This window comes from Meleagris gallopavo, chromosome 1, assembly GCF_905368555.1.
Source record: "Meleagris gallopavo chromosome 1, MGAL_WU_HG_1.1, whole genome shotgun sequence".
Classification (NCBI taxonomy): domain Eukaryota; kingdom Metazoa; phylum Chordata; class Aves; order Galliformes; family Phasianidae; genus Meleagris; species Meleagris gallopavo.
Window position 1 is genome coordinate 42,489,256 of NC_139404.1, and position 14,759 is coordinate 42,504,014.

Here is a 14,759-nt window from a genome sequence, read left to right on the forward strand (position 1 = left end):
TTGGATTCTGATAATTCTGAGAAAGATGTAAAAATCGAGAACTAAGTTTAGCAAATTTAATAGTAATATGTTATTCAATGTCAGTAAATCTAACATAGTTTGTTTTTTGGTATGCTCAGTCCATGTTTCTGATCTACTCAGTTCCTTACAGTATTTTCGAGTACACTGGAGTTCCTAAGTGAGTATTATATGTGAGCTTTCTATTTTATTTTATAAGTTGATGATATTTGAGTAAATGATATTTGCAGAGAGCATGAAGGACGCAGGAGGCAACATGAAAAAGCTAGAGAACACAGATAAATTAATGTATGTATTCTTATATATTTTCAGTGTTGTCTTTAGAATCATAGAATCCTTAGAATTGGAAGGGACTTTTATAGGTCATCTAGTCCAATTGGCCTGCAAAGACCATGTGCAAAGCATCATGCACAGCTAGATGAGGTTGCCCAGATCCTGATCCAGCCTCGCCTTAAAGTCTCCTGGGATGGGCCATCAACCACATCTCTGGGCAGACTGTTCCTCTGCCTCACCGCTCTCACTGTAAAAGACTTCTTCCTTGTATCTGGCCTAAATCTAATGTCTTTAAGCTTGAAACCACTTCTCCTTGTTCTATTACAATAGACCCTGCTAAAGAGTCTGTTCCCTTGTTTCCTATACTTCTCTTTTATATATTGAGAGGCTACTATCAGGCCACCTCAAAGCCTTCTCTTCTCCACACTGAACAGCTCCAGCTTTCTCAGCCTGTCCTCATAGGAGAGGTATTTCACCCTTAAACAGCTTACTTGTTATCCACTTACTTAAAGATATCATAAGAAATCTTAAGAAAAACATTAAAGAAGCCCTTAAAGTGTATTTGGCTATTCTAGAGAGTTTAATTAATTTAAAATAGTGTTACATTTCTGGAAGAGCAGAAGAGATTATAAGGTATGGCTGAATAATTTTCAGGACGCTTAATTATCAGAGGGGAATAAAAACTTTGCTTATGAGAATCAGCAGCTTAGATTTTAATCAATGGAGAATCCAGGATAGGCAAAGGAGTATTAGAATAATAAAAAATCAATTTATGTCTGTGTTTAGAGTAGATTAAACATAGAAAGTGTAAGAAAACTCAAAAGGAGAGGGTACTACAAGTAAATAAGCTGAGAGATTCAGGCCTGAACATTCAAAAAGAAATAAAAACTGTACTAACATGATCGAATCCAAAGTGCAGTAAAAGAATCAGACTTTTTAGTAGAGTGTTTTCAGTTGAATTAAGAATTTATTTTAAAAAAAATGCTTAGAAACGGTGAAGATGTCAAAGTCAGTGCTCAAAATTTATAAAATGATGAAATAATGAAATGATTGATGCAAGAGTTCCTAGGAAAATTAATTCACTCCTCTCCTTTTCACTGCTTGGTATGACTCAATCTTTTGTATTGCAGCTTTTTTTTTTTTTTTTTTTTTTCCTACCTGTCAGACAGATGTAAATATTTCTGGAATCTAGGTGAAGAAAGAAAACAATTATCTACTTGAGGAAAAGAAGGTTGTGGATGCCCCATCCCTGGAAGCATACAAGGCCAGGCTGGATGTGGCTCTGGACAGCCTGATCCAGTGGTTGGTGGCCCTACACATAGCAGGGGGGTTGAAACTAGATGATCATTACTGTTCTTTTCAACCCAGGCCGTCCTATGATTCTATGATTCCATGATTCTATGATTCTATAATTCTATGACTCTATGATTCTATGATTCTATGAAAAAAGGTATTGAAGAGCATGGGTAATTTACAGTATCAGTCCTGCTGCTTCAGCACATGCCATAGGGAGCTTGAGAATGAAAAAAGGTGTAGCTAGCTGTCCTGTCATCACTGAAATTGTGAAGCAATCTCCAATTGGTAGATTTATATTAGATATCAGGCAAATTTGTTAAATGTTAGAAACATCTAAAAGCAGGAGCAGCCAACTAGTAAAGGTAGAATTTAAGTCATTGGCTGTTGCCCAAGATATGTTGAAAGATTATAAATCAGAAGGTTTTAAGAATGATTGGTTCAACCAGAAATTGGTGGACTACTAGATAATACTTGAATATTCCTTGTTCTCTGATATCTGTTTGTCATACTCTAAATACAAAGTATGCAATACAAATTTAAAAAAAAAAAAAAAGCTTTTCTTTTGGCTTTTGCTTATTTATGTGGCATCAAAAATAACTAGCAGGGAGCAACTGAACACTGATTTCTTCCAGAAAGACCATATCCTTGAATTAGGGCAACATTAAAAGAAGCAAAGGGTAACAGAATAATTTTGTAGCAAGTAACACAGCAAAACAAAGGGCAGAAAAGCCATTGGAGAAGCAGTTACAATTTGCTGTTGATAAAAACTTAGAGGAAAATATTTTTAAACAAAATCTGAGTTTTGTTTGCATAACCAAAGCTGACTGTCATACTCAGAATTACTAAATAAGCAAAAGCTTTAAGTATGTATTACCAACACCCTTTTAAATAAGTTCTTGCAGAACCTTTGATAAAGAAGTCAGTAAGCCTGCATAGGCCTCTGGACATACACAATTAGCTGAACTGAAGAAAATGAAATAAATAATGAGGAATAAAACATTGCAAGTATTTTTATATGTTTGAAAATTAATGTGTTTATTTAGTAAATACTTTTGATGCTAGACTATTACTGTTATCATATATCTAACGTTTACCCAAGAAGAAATGTGAAAACACAATAACATTTATAAGCCTCTGTATATTGTATCTGATGCAAGGAGCGCATAAACTAAAATATATTTTTATTTCAAAGAGCATCTTTTCAACTTCCTTGCCTTTAATAAATGAAAAACCAGGAGTTGTAACACAATTCCACAGAAATATGATTCAAATAGGGATAGCTAAAGCTTCATCCAACTCATTTAATGCAACACAGTTTATATTATGACCTGTAGCAACCCGGCTTTCTTTTTTACCTACTTCTTTAGGAGAAAAAGCTCATCACTAAAATCAGTAATATAGTCTAGTGAATTGAAGCCTCATCCTCGATACTAAGTAAAGAACTTCAGTCATGAACACTGTAGGCCTCAGGCCTACAGCCTTTAAGGTTCTCCTTTACACTGTTTGTTTTTTTTTAATTATTTTTTTATTTTTATTTTATTTTAATATGAGTCTTTGGGACATGAAAGCGCTTCTCAGTCTATAGCTAGCCATTAGAATAAATAAGCCACATTTAATTTTCTTTGTAATGATGAGAAATGTATTAAAGCAAGAAGTGTCAGAGGTTAAAAATTTATTTGTGTGGGTTTGTACTCTAATGTAGATTTGTAGTCTAAGAAAGAACTGAATTTAAATTAAAATATTGCGTGAACCTAAGTCTGAACAGGGTCCACAAAGATATACTTCGAAGAAGACCTTCAAATATAAATATAAATGCACAAAATGACTATATTGTCTACTACTCTGCCAAGGAATATTATCACAATGGAATGTAGAACGTTTTCCTTCTGCTAGAAATAGGTTAAATCAGAACATTCCAAATATGAACACTAAAAGACACATGAAGACAGAAAGACCTTGAAATCCCTATACATGCTGCTGCTTTCTCATGTTACACTTAGCAAAGCAAACCAATGTTGTGGAGTGCCATTCAATTCTTCCATGGTACATCTGCACTATAGTATTCTCCTCAGAGCATGGACCACAATGTCTGGCCCTTTTATGACTGGATTCAGTTAGGGATCTAAGATAAGGCATCTAAGATAAGGCTTACACACATATTCTCTTCATTTGCTTGTCAGACCATCAGTGACCTAGGCTCTAAATCTAGGCATCAGGCTTAGATATTTGAAGATCAACAATGTAAAAATAATCTGCTCTTATATATTATAAGGAATATATAATGCCTATGATACAAAGTTTCTATAATATTTGTGAATGAGTATACATAAATAATAATTCTTGTATATTTGGTTCAAAATGTCTTCAGTGAATTTGTAGTTAAAATTACTATCTAGTAAAGAGAATTGGCATTGTCCTGTAAAAAGGAATTTCTAAAGAGCCAAGACCTAGCCCTTACTATAAAGATGAGTCCAAACCAAATTTGGTATGTGATTGAGTCCAGACAATATTCTACTCCACTACAGAAGATGATAAACAGAATCATAGAATAATAGAATGATCGGGATTGGAAGGGACCTTAAAGATCTTCCAATTCCAACATCTATGCCATGCTCAGGTACACCTCCGAGAGTTTCATCCAACTTTACCTCGAACACCTCCAAGGACGGGGACTCCCTGACAAGGAGTCCCTCACCATCTTTCTTGCACACACCATGTAAGTACTAGAGGGCTATTAGGTATCTCCAGAGACTTCTCTAAGTTGAACAACTCCCACTTTCTCAGTCTGTCTTTATAGAAGAACTGCCCTAGCCTTTTGATCATCTTTATGGTACTTCTCTGGATCCACTCTAACAGGTCCTGGATGCAGAGGTGGATACAGTACTCCAGGTACTGCACAAAGGTGGAGCAGGATAATCACATTCTTCAACCTACTGGCCACACTCCTTTTGATGCAATCCAGAATATGGTTGGCTTTCTGGGCTACAACTGCATACTGACAGCTTATGTTGAAGTTTTCATCCATTGGTGTCCCAAAGTCCTTGCTCTCAATCCTTATGTGGTATGCCTGTATTTCTGCTTGGAAATGCTCTGACACAGGTGCAGCACCTTGCATTTGGCCTTGTTGAACTTCATGACATTGACATCAGCCCACCTCTTAAGTTTGTCAAGGTCTCTCTCAATAGCACCCCTTCCCTCCAGTGTGTAGACCACACCAAAAAGCTTGATGTTGTCTGCAAAGTTGCTGAGGTTCGTGTCACCAAGATTTTAAGCAATACTGATAGGAGACATAGAGTAGAATGATGCAAGAAAGGTTGCCCATCTTGTAACAGTTTTCTTGAAAAGCCTTTAAGCCTGATGAGCACCTTCTCCCTGTCTTTTGTCATACAGAATCACTTTTTAAGTGATTTGATCTAACAGAGGAACAGCAGATGTTCAGTGAATTACATTTTCAATCTATTGATAATTTGGTTATAAAGGGAAACAGGAAATATATTTGCTTGTTTAAAAGGAAAACACCGATTCAGCCCTTTCCCCATCTTTGTATTTAAATGCCACAGATTAGAATTCTTCCCTCACAGAAAAATACCCTAAAAATATCCGTTCCATGTTTTCACTGCTTTTTTTTTCTTCTTCTATACTTGGACAATTGCATCTGTATGTTTAGGGACCTAAAAAAAAAAAAACCAGAAAAGAAAATACTAATATTAATATTCAAAAGATTTATTATAGATTTTGACTTACAAGGAAATGAAAGGAATTACAGAATGATTCTGGAAACCAGCTTCTTATTTTTTTCATAAAATAAGATTACCCATTCATTTTAATGGTTTCCTCTCATCAACTGCTTATCCTTTTTTTTTTTTTTTTTTTTTTTTTTTTTTTTTTTGCTTGTTCTAGATGGAGAAAATAAAATGTGTATTCAATTTTGAAGTATTTCAGTGACTGGTGGACTCTCATCCCTATAGAAAATTATGTTTCCGCATGTTCCAAGGGAACTTCATTGACAAGCTTATATCTAAAGTTGTTTTATATCTGTAGAGGCTCTAGACTGTACTGATTTCATGAAGGAATATTAATTAAATATAAATTTAAAATATAAAAAGGTTACAGAAATCATGACACAAGTGAATGTAAAAAAGTATTAGGCAATGACTTTTCGAAGATTGTCATAATGATCTTTTAAAAAAACAACTAGTGCTAATAACAGACAATACTAGTAATATTTGAAAGTAAACCTAGATTCTTCACTGTAGTCTTTGATGTATAAGAATTAGAGAAAGTGTAGCAGCAATACATATATGCTCTAATACCAGAAAACTGTGCTATACTGAGAAGTTCAAGTAATGACCTGATAAGACTTCCATCACTTGGAATGGAATGGTTTACTCTATGCCTGTTACAGAAACTTAATGTGGTATATATTCTAAAAATGAATAAGGATCTTGTTTTTCAGCAATATTGCAATGAATTATTAAAAATTATTCCAGCTCTTAAATAGCTTTTCTTACCCAAATTGAATGTCTTTATGTTATGGCACATGTAATTGAGCGAATAGATTCTGTTCTGCAGTCTGTATTATACAGGAGGTAGGATTCATTGATCCAATAAGGCCTTATCACTGTATGAAATGCATAATGATGTTAAGCATTTGTTGCTAAACAGTGCAGTTTTCATGAATTCATCCAACATGCTTGTGTTTTTTTCTGCATGATCTGTCCTCTCTACTGTGAAAAGTACCTTTCTTTTTTCTTTCTTTTTTTTTTTTTTTTTTTTTTTTTGGTATATGTATTTTGCAAGATAAACTATGTAGTAATTGACAGAAGAATTTTTCTACAGAAACTACGTGTTCTTACTCTGTGGAAACATGAGAGAGCATATTCTTCTGCAGGAGAGGAATAATCTCCCTGAAATTTACCAGCATATGCCTCAGAGTAAGAACACTGCATATGAGTAGTTCCTGAAAAGAAATTGGTGTGGCAAAGATTCAAACATTGGTGTACCATGGAATAACTTGTTTGTCTGCTCATGTCTTTAATCTTGTAATCTCAGGAATGTTCTCTAATACATTTGTTCACAAGCAGTAAGATGGTTACTGCCATTTTATCATTTGGTAAAATGAGAGAAAAATTAGTCAATTTTTATAAGTCTGTATCAACCAAACTAACTTAGAACCACAAGTTTTTTGTAAAACAAAAATAAACCAACTTGTTCCTTATTCCCATATACACCTCATAAAATCAATACAAAAGAAGGAGTGAAAGAAAAGTTGCTCTTTAATTTCCTGTTCCTTCTACAGTGGTTTTAGTAAACAGAAGCACTTTCATTTTTATTAATGAATTTGAAATTTGTGCTATTATTTTGCAGTTTCATTATGAGCATTGAGCAACTAATAATCAGCTATTTGCCTTGAAATCACAGTTATATATGTTTCTATGGTTTAATTATTATTACTGTTTATTTTAAAAATATCTCCTGTGTAGGCACCTGTACTGCTCACTTCCATATAATTTTTTCTCTGCTGAAATAATCCTTTTGATCTCTAATTTTTCAAGCCAGAGTATCTCAAATCCTTCTGTTAGTACTAACCAATTTCCTTTAGGCTTTTTTCCCTTTTAACAGACATACGTACTGCAGATTCAGGATGTTAAGTAAATCTTTATTTTGAAAGGATGCTCACAACAGTGCTTTTATGTAGCACTAAGATCTTCAGTGAAGTTTTTTACATAATTTTTTTCAGTGTTTTCTTTAGTTAATGTCCAGGAAATATTCTTTCCAGTACTGTCTGCTGTAGAATTTTTATCTATAAATCACGACCCTAATGTAACTTCACTTGCACAGAACACATAGCTTAGGGGTTTTAGGCACTTAAGCAGATAGCAATTTAAAAAGCATAGTTTTCTAGAAGTGATTTTAAAACACCACACTGATTGCACAGTTTTCAGTACGGTATAATGGTACTGTTGTTATTACTAATGCCAGTGGAACATCTGAGTAATGATTTTCCAATGAAATGGAATAGTTGGTTAGTCAAGGCTATCTAGCCCAGCTTCTCTCATTAAAAACTAAAGATCTTCTTCTACTCTTTCGGACTATTTTAGAAGTATTATTATTGAAAATGATTTCTAGTAGTATAGTCTAAAACAAATATTGTCCAGTTCTACTTAATTTTTAAATTGACTTTTATGGCATTTAGTTAAAGATTCTGTTTTTAATGGTAAGAATTTTATTTTCAATTATTTAAACGCATGAAAAGATATGAATTTCTTTTATTATGTCAGTATGCAAATGGTTCATACAAAAAGTCTGAAACTTATTGATGGTGCTACTGTGAAAGCAATACTTTTTCTGGTGGCAACTGGAAATCAACTGATCTTTAGATAACTGACCCATTATCTACATACAGTGGCTGAACAGATAAGGGGTCCTGTTTAAGAGCGTCAGTTGGGAATTTCAAGTGCCAAATCTGTCTCTTATTATTATGATAATTTTCTAAAGCTATTTCCACAAAATCTGTTCCTTCTTGTCAGTTAAGAATAAATGTCTGGATTGAGGAAAGAAATGAAGAGAAATTACTGTTTTATTTGGAGATTGTTTGTCAGTTTAAAGATGGTGTACTAGTTCTAGCTTTGATGAGAAATCAGAAAGGGAGCTGAAAGCTTTTCCAGAAAGGTTGAGCTGCTTAGGCCTAATGAGGTAGATGTGGGAAAAGCACTGATGTCAGAGAATGGTCCAACATCCTGTCTCATCCAGGAAAACAACTAGCTTTCAGCCCAGTCTTCAAGGGAACAGCAGACAGTTCCTCTTATCAGTCAGTCCTCATCAACTCTTTCATTTCCTGGAGGGACAGGAAAAGCATTAACAACTGCCAAAATGTTGGGGGAATCCTGGAGAGAAAATTACCTCTCCAGGGTAAACATGCAAAATCTCAGACTGCTTCAACCAAATTAAAAGTGCAGACTGGCAAAGTAATGAACAGTTGACTATGATTATGGATAGCAAGGTAATCCATTTTATAGCATGGGGAATTCTCACCCTACATCTTCATTACATTTTAGCTTTAGTAGTATTTTAAATTCAAAATTTATTTAACTATTTTCATTTTTCATTTCAATCAAAGGAGATTAAAATATTTCTCTTAGCCAATAGCCCTGTGTCTGCATTCCCACGCATACAAGAAGCACAGTCTTTGCATTCTCATACAGGAATGCTTCTTTTTGTCTTCTTGTTTACCTTGGACTCCATGTCTCGCAATGCATTTCATAAACTGCGTTAGAGAGCATTTTCAAACTTCTATCTTTTAAGTATTTTCTGTTGTGTGGTAATAATTATTATGCCATCTACTCCAGTGGTATTCCTTCTTCAAAATTAGTTTGAGCACCCACTGTTAACAACTACAACCATCAACTGATACAACTGTGAGTTTACACAACTGAGAAATGAATACAAATTAAAACATGAGAGGTAGTGAATACCTTTTGAAAATTTAGTAGAGAAGATAGTGCACCTACATAGGTGGATTTTTGAAATTTGTTTAGGTAGACAAATCATTAAGTTACTTGCATAACTTAATAATAATAAATAAGTATAATGTGATATGTCAGAGGTAACTTGAAAGGAAATTTTCTTTATTTTAGCACCAAGAACTTCATGAAAGAGTTTCTGGATTGTTGTGGCATTGTAACCAGTTTATATACTAACTTGTTCTAGCTCACCAAAGAAAGGCTGTATTATGTCCATTTTTACCCGATAAGGAAAATTGAGTGGCATTGGAGTCTAATGTATAGCAAGAGAAAATAGCAATATGATAGGAGTTGTATAGGTAGAGAATTTAAAAACCAGTTCTAAATATATTTATTTTTATTTCCAGTTTGACCCATCTAAGGCAGGATAACTAAAAGAATCACTAAGATGTTAAAAAGGAGAAAGAAGGAAAAAAATGTTTTTCAAGTGAAGCACTTTTCTTGGATTTAAACAATAAAATCAGGTCAACTAGAGATGAAAAGTTTCAGTATTTTAATTTTCCAAACTCTCTCTTCTCATTTTTCTCTTGTAGTTCAACCTAAACACACCCTTGAATTCCCCTTTATTGTTCTGTGGTCTCCATTCTATCAACATTAATGGTTAATTCTCCTTTAATGTTTAATGTTTGCATACTCTATTTAAGAGTAATATAGTCAAAGCTAGATGCTCATATCATAGTTACAGAAGACTCCCCAGGTTGGACGCAAATTGCAGATATTTTGACCAGTGCCTATTTGTGCTCTTTTTCCCATTTCACTATTGGACAGTGGGCCACTACCTTCAGAAGACCCTTGCCTTTCTAATCCTCTTGACCTCTGGAAATGTTTGCCAGTTTTTAAGACTAATCTACAAATTAAGGTAGGTAAGAAACATGTTACCTTGTTTTGGAAGTTGATTAAGGGAGTGTGAAGTAGTCTGTCACTGACCACAGCAAGTTGCAGAGAAGGTGAAAACACCAGAAGCATAAAACTGGATACACAAGTGAAACGAGATCAGATCAGAAATCATAAGCTACAGGGGCTGAGATCAAAAACACCCTAGGGGACTCTAATCTGAGATCAAAGAAGTGTTTCAAACCACTGAGGAAACCGAGACAAGGGAAAGCATGTAGGTGTTTTATCTAGATTTGTATACTTAGCCTAATATAGAAGGTGTGGATATTTGCTATCTTTATAGTGTGTATGGTAGGTTGCTGTAGCTTTCATTTGCCCTGAAGAGGTGAAACCTCTTGAGTTTTCTTTTCTTTCTCTTTCTTTTATGGGCAGTCAATCCTAGTCATCACAGCGCTGTGAGATTGAATGTTCTTTTCTCTGTGAAGAGTAAGCACGAAAGCTGCTTTTGAAAATATCCCGTTGTGCCAATGAAAACAAGGAGTCCTCAGATCTAGTACTATGGAAAGGATCAAAAATTTCAGTGTGGCAGTACCTAAGCAGAGGAATCATTTTCAGATAGTAGTATCAAAGCCTATTTCTCTTTGTGTGTATGTGGTATTGCTTTATACACTGATACTGATCTAAGTGGCTGATACCATGAGTTCTATTATTATACTTTTTCTGAAAAGAAGTCCCACACCATCAAACCTGAGCATATTGATGGACAACTTTAATTCTCTGACACATTTTGGAAGTAATATTCCCAAAAGCTCCATGAGTGAATAAATGCTTTAATTTCTTCTCTTCAAAATGATTTGAATGATACTGTTTATAACACATTAAAGAAAATAAGCAGATATAGTTTGTAATCATATATATTTTTTTTTATTTGTAGGAAAGATTTACTAGCCCCCAGGAATTTCAACGCTCCTTTTAGCAGATAGGTATGAAATAGTAAGGAACTTGTTGAAACTGGTAATAAGAGGATAAAATTCCCTAAATCTGTTTTAACGTGTGCATTCACCTTTTGCTTGATAGCTCTCTCTTTCTGATTTAGACAGAGGATATAATGTGATTAAGCTATAGTTGGCAAAAATTTGAGTTCTTATCCAGCAGACATGATCTCCTAGGTTCTACCCAGGACTGAATAAATGTAATGTTCTGTTCAAACAATTTCTGTTTATATCTCAAGATGTTGATTCACGTATCACTGGAATATTATAAGACACAGATAATGTGCATTTCCAAACTCATGTAGGAGGACATGTGCATGCCTTATAGTAGGAGGCAGCAAGAAGGACCAGCTTAAATAAATATTTCATAAACATGCTACAAGTTTTGGAATGCATGATTAGAAAAGAACAAGAGCCTCTTCTTGCACTGCAATATCAGCATGAATTTCTGGAAAGTACATTAATTTTCTTCAGTACTGTTCTAATTGCTACCTCAACATTTTCCAGCATTGCTGGAAAACTATCTAAAATGAACAGCATTATGCTGCCTTCTGTCTACAAATAATTCAGATAGCATTTTGTAAGTGATTTCACTGAGAAGTGTTTATCTGAATATGTCTAATAATACATTTACATCAGTCTAATTGTACAAATAAATCTACATCTCCATTTAAAATGACCATTTGCCCTTCATAGTATTTAATTTTGGAAGTGTGTTATAGTATTGCATTTTTAAAGCAATTTTTTTGAGCATAGTCCTGGAAAGGGACAGAAAGTCTTCAAGTATTTCAGAATGCCACTTTTTTGATGATTTGAAAATGTTTTGTTAGCCACTAAGTTTGCCACAGTGCAGCTAAGCTTTGCTCATTCTCATAAATTTTTCTCTTTCATTTTGATTTAATATGAAAATTTATAGTACAAGTTAATTCCATTTTACAGACTCTGTAACTCCTTTCTATTTCTTTATGTTCTATGTGATATTGTAGGTGTGTGTAAATGTGTTGTTTATTGGAAATTCAAACCAACAAAAATAAATATAATTAATAATGAAGTTTATTATACCATCACATAAAAGAAAAAAAAGAAAAAAAAAAAAAGGAAAAAAGAAAAAAGAAAAAAGAAAAAAGAAAAAAGAAAAAAGAAATAAAAAAGGGGAAAAAAAAGGAAAAAAAAAAAAGGAAAGAAAAATAAAAGGCTGGAATCTTTTTAGAAACATTTAACTGCAGCCAGAAATGTTCCTAGTATCCTAAAATTACAGCTACATCTGCAAAATAATGCCAAATTCTACAGAGGCATATATGAAATAATTATTAACATTTTTGAATGATTTAATTTTCACCATTAATTACATTAATTATTTTCAGTAAATCACTTTTGGAACTTATACTGAATAGATGATAACATGATGTTTAAAATATATTCTGTGAAAAATTAACCACTTCACACATTTAGAGCGTTTCTGGACCAAGATCAGAAGCAACATAAAGAAGATCACAGATTTCTATAGTTTAATTATGTACAGATGCTTATCTTCTAATAACAGACACACATCATTCATGATATTCTCTATAAAAATCTCTACAAATACACCATTCTCCTATTTGAAGTATTACTGAATGCACTTGCCTATGAGTTTAATATCTTTGAAAGTACAGCAGACATCTGAAATTGTTGTTGAACATAAAAAGGTATCTGAATTACTGATTGAATTACCGAGAAATTTAGCCATCATTATTGCTACTTGTTCAGGAGAAGGTATTAGTGCACAAGTATCTTGTAGATTTGAGCCTTTCTAAAATACCTGTATGATTTTACAAAATAAATAAATAAATGAATGAACGAATGAATAAATAAATAAATAAAATAGTAAACAGTAGAAATCAAACCTTTAAATCCTTTTTGGATTTATTTAGTTATTGCAAAGTATTTGTGTGTGAATGGCTGGATATTCAGAATGAGATGGCGTAACAATTTTACAGATTGCTGGTGTGCTAATCTATAGTTTTTTATTATAGATAGGACTAAATATAGTGAGTGACATTGTTGATTACTGAGTTTTCAGTTTTATACTTGTGGAAGCACATCAAATGTGTTAGGATGTTTTCCATCTGAAGTATTAGAGGGAACTTGCAGGATTGTTTGCATGTTCAATTTCAGTCAGCAAAAAAAATGCTGAGAAATTACCTGTAGAGTTGATCATTAAAGTCTCTTTATTTCATACTGATTTTAATATAATATATATATATAATATTATATGTTATATTTTATATATTATATGTTATATATATTATATTTCTATAGCTTACAATATTAGATTTGTATTATGATTCTCTGTTTATAAAAATGGATTTACTGTTTGGTTTTTTATGATTCTCTTGCTATGAAAACATTTTTTGTAGGCTGATGTCATCATTACAAATTTCTTCTTATATGTACTGAAATAATAAAACATGTAAGCCCAAGATATGGTATAAGTTTATTTATAGAATGGATGGTTTTGACTACTTGACTATCAACTGAAATGGAGATTACCTTTCTATGTTTGTTCATTAATCAACTTTTGTTACTTTCCTCTCTTTTATCACTTTCTACTTTAGTTAAACCTGATTATTACATGTTGTTTTTATTATTTTATTATTATTTTTTATTTTTTATTATATTATATATATTTTTATTATTATTACGTCTGGTTGTTTTTATTATTATTATTTTATTCATGTGAATAAAATCTTTTGAATGGAGCTGCTTCTCAGCTAAAATTTATTTTCCTGTTCCTTAAATGTCTTCTAAAATCTCTCTTATTATACTGAGAAATCAGAAAATATCAGATCAAAAGAGCTACTCCAAACTTAATTTTTCTTCCCTACTTACTCTATGAATATGAATCACACAATATGGTCTTTAATTTGAAATTTAAATGGCTTTTTTTCCCCCCATATTTTCCTGCTTTCATTAAAAGTGGCCAGCTAGTATTTTTTTTCTGTATGAGCTTCAGTGTATAAAGTGGGACTATTTCTGGACTCACTTCTAAAAGTACTTAAGATTCTAAAATTTAATTTATGGAGGCGTCTATGCCTGACACTCTAGAAATCTTCCTCGGGCACTAAAAAAAAAACTGGAACACCAGAAACGTACCTCAGGGAACTCTCTACCAGGCATGGTGTTTTCCAGGGTTGCTTAAGGAACTAATCTTATGCTTCTCTTCTGTAGGACATACTTGGCCTACATCTGCTTCAAGAGACACAAGCTCATTGTGCTCATGTTCAAAAGGAAGTAACACACCACAGCAGCAAACCTGATCAGTCCTATTGCAAGGCAGGATTACTACTTACAAGGTAGCATTACTCAAGCTCACTGCCTTTTTCACATGACCACATGGACCTTAGATTATTGAAAGCATTTCAAGCTGTGTTTGCATTTGCTGAGTAACAAGGTAGCTTTTGAATGCCAGCTTTATAATATGGAAATACAAGCTATGCTGCAGGGATCTGGCAATTCAAGTCAGCCTGGTTTAGTGTCCAAGGGTTCGTTTCCTTCTGATTTGAAAATTTAATTCTTATTATCTCACCCTAATTAGAGAGGTAGATGTGATCCTTTTCAGTATGAATTATCTGATGATCTATTGCCTGATAGTAGTTCTAATCCTTTGGAAGGGGAAAGATTTGGAGTACACACTTTCACTTCAGGTTTTCTGAAATCCTCTCCTTGTTGAATGTACTTTCTACAGACACCAGCCTTTTCCATGTCTTGAGATATTAAATACAAATTGACTTGCATTACAGAAGATATCCTCACTGCAAATAAAGTGTTACAATTAGGAAGA

General features: G+C 33.3%; 1 long non-coding RNA gene across 3 annotated transcripts in view; it reads left to right on the forward strand.

Annotated features, from left to right (window-relative positions):
- The window catches only part of LOC146545264 (uncharacterized), a 61,995-nt gene that overhangs the window by 30,128 nt on the left and 17,108 nt on the right, over positions 1–14,759 (forward strand). For 2 of the 3 annotated variants that reach the window (XR_014882939.1, XR_014882940.1), the window contains exons 1-3: positions 9,835–9,969; positions 10,879–10,927; positions 14,147–14,271. This is a non-coding gene — a long non-coding RNA (uncharacterized LOC146545264). Of the gene's footprint in view, positions 1–9,834; positions 9,970–10,878; positions 10,928–14,146; positions 14,272–14,759 lie in introns of those variants that run through there. The other variant, XR_014882941.1, reaches the window with a different exon arrangement.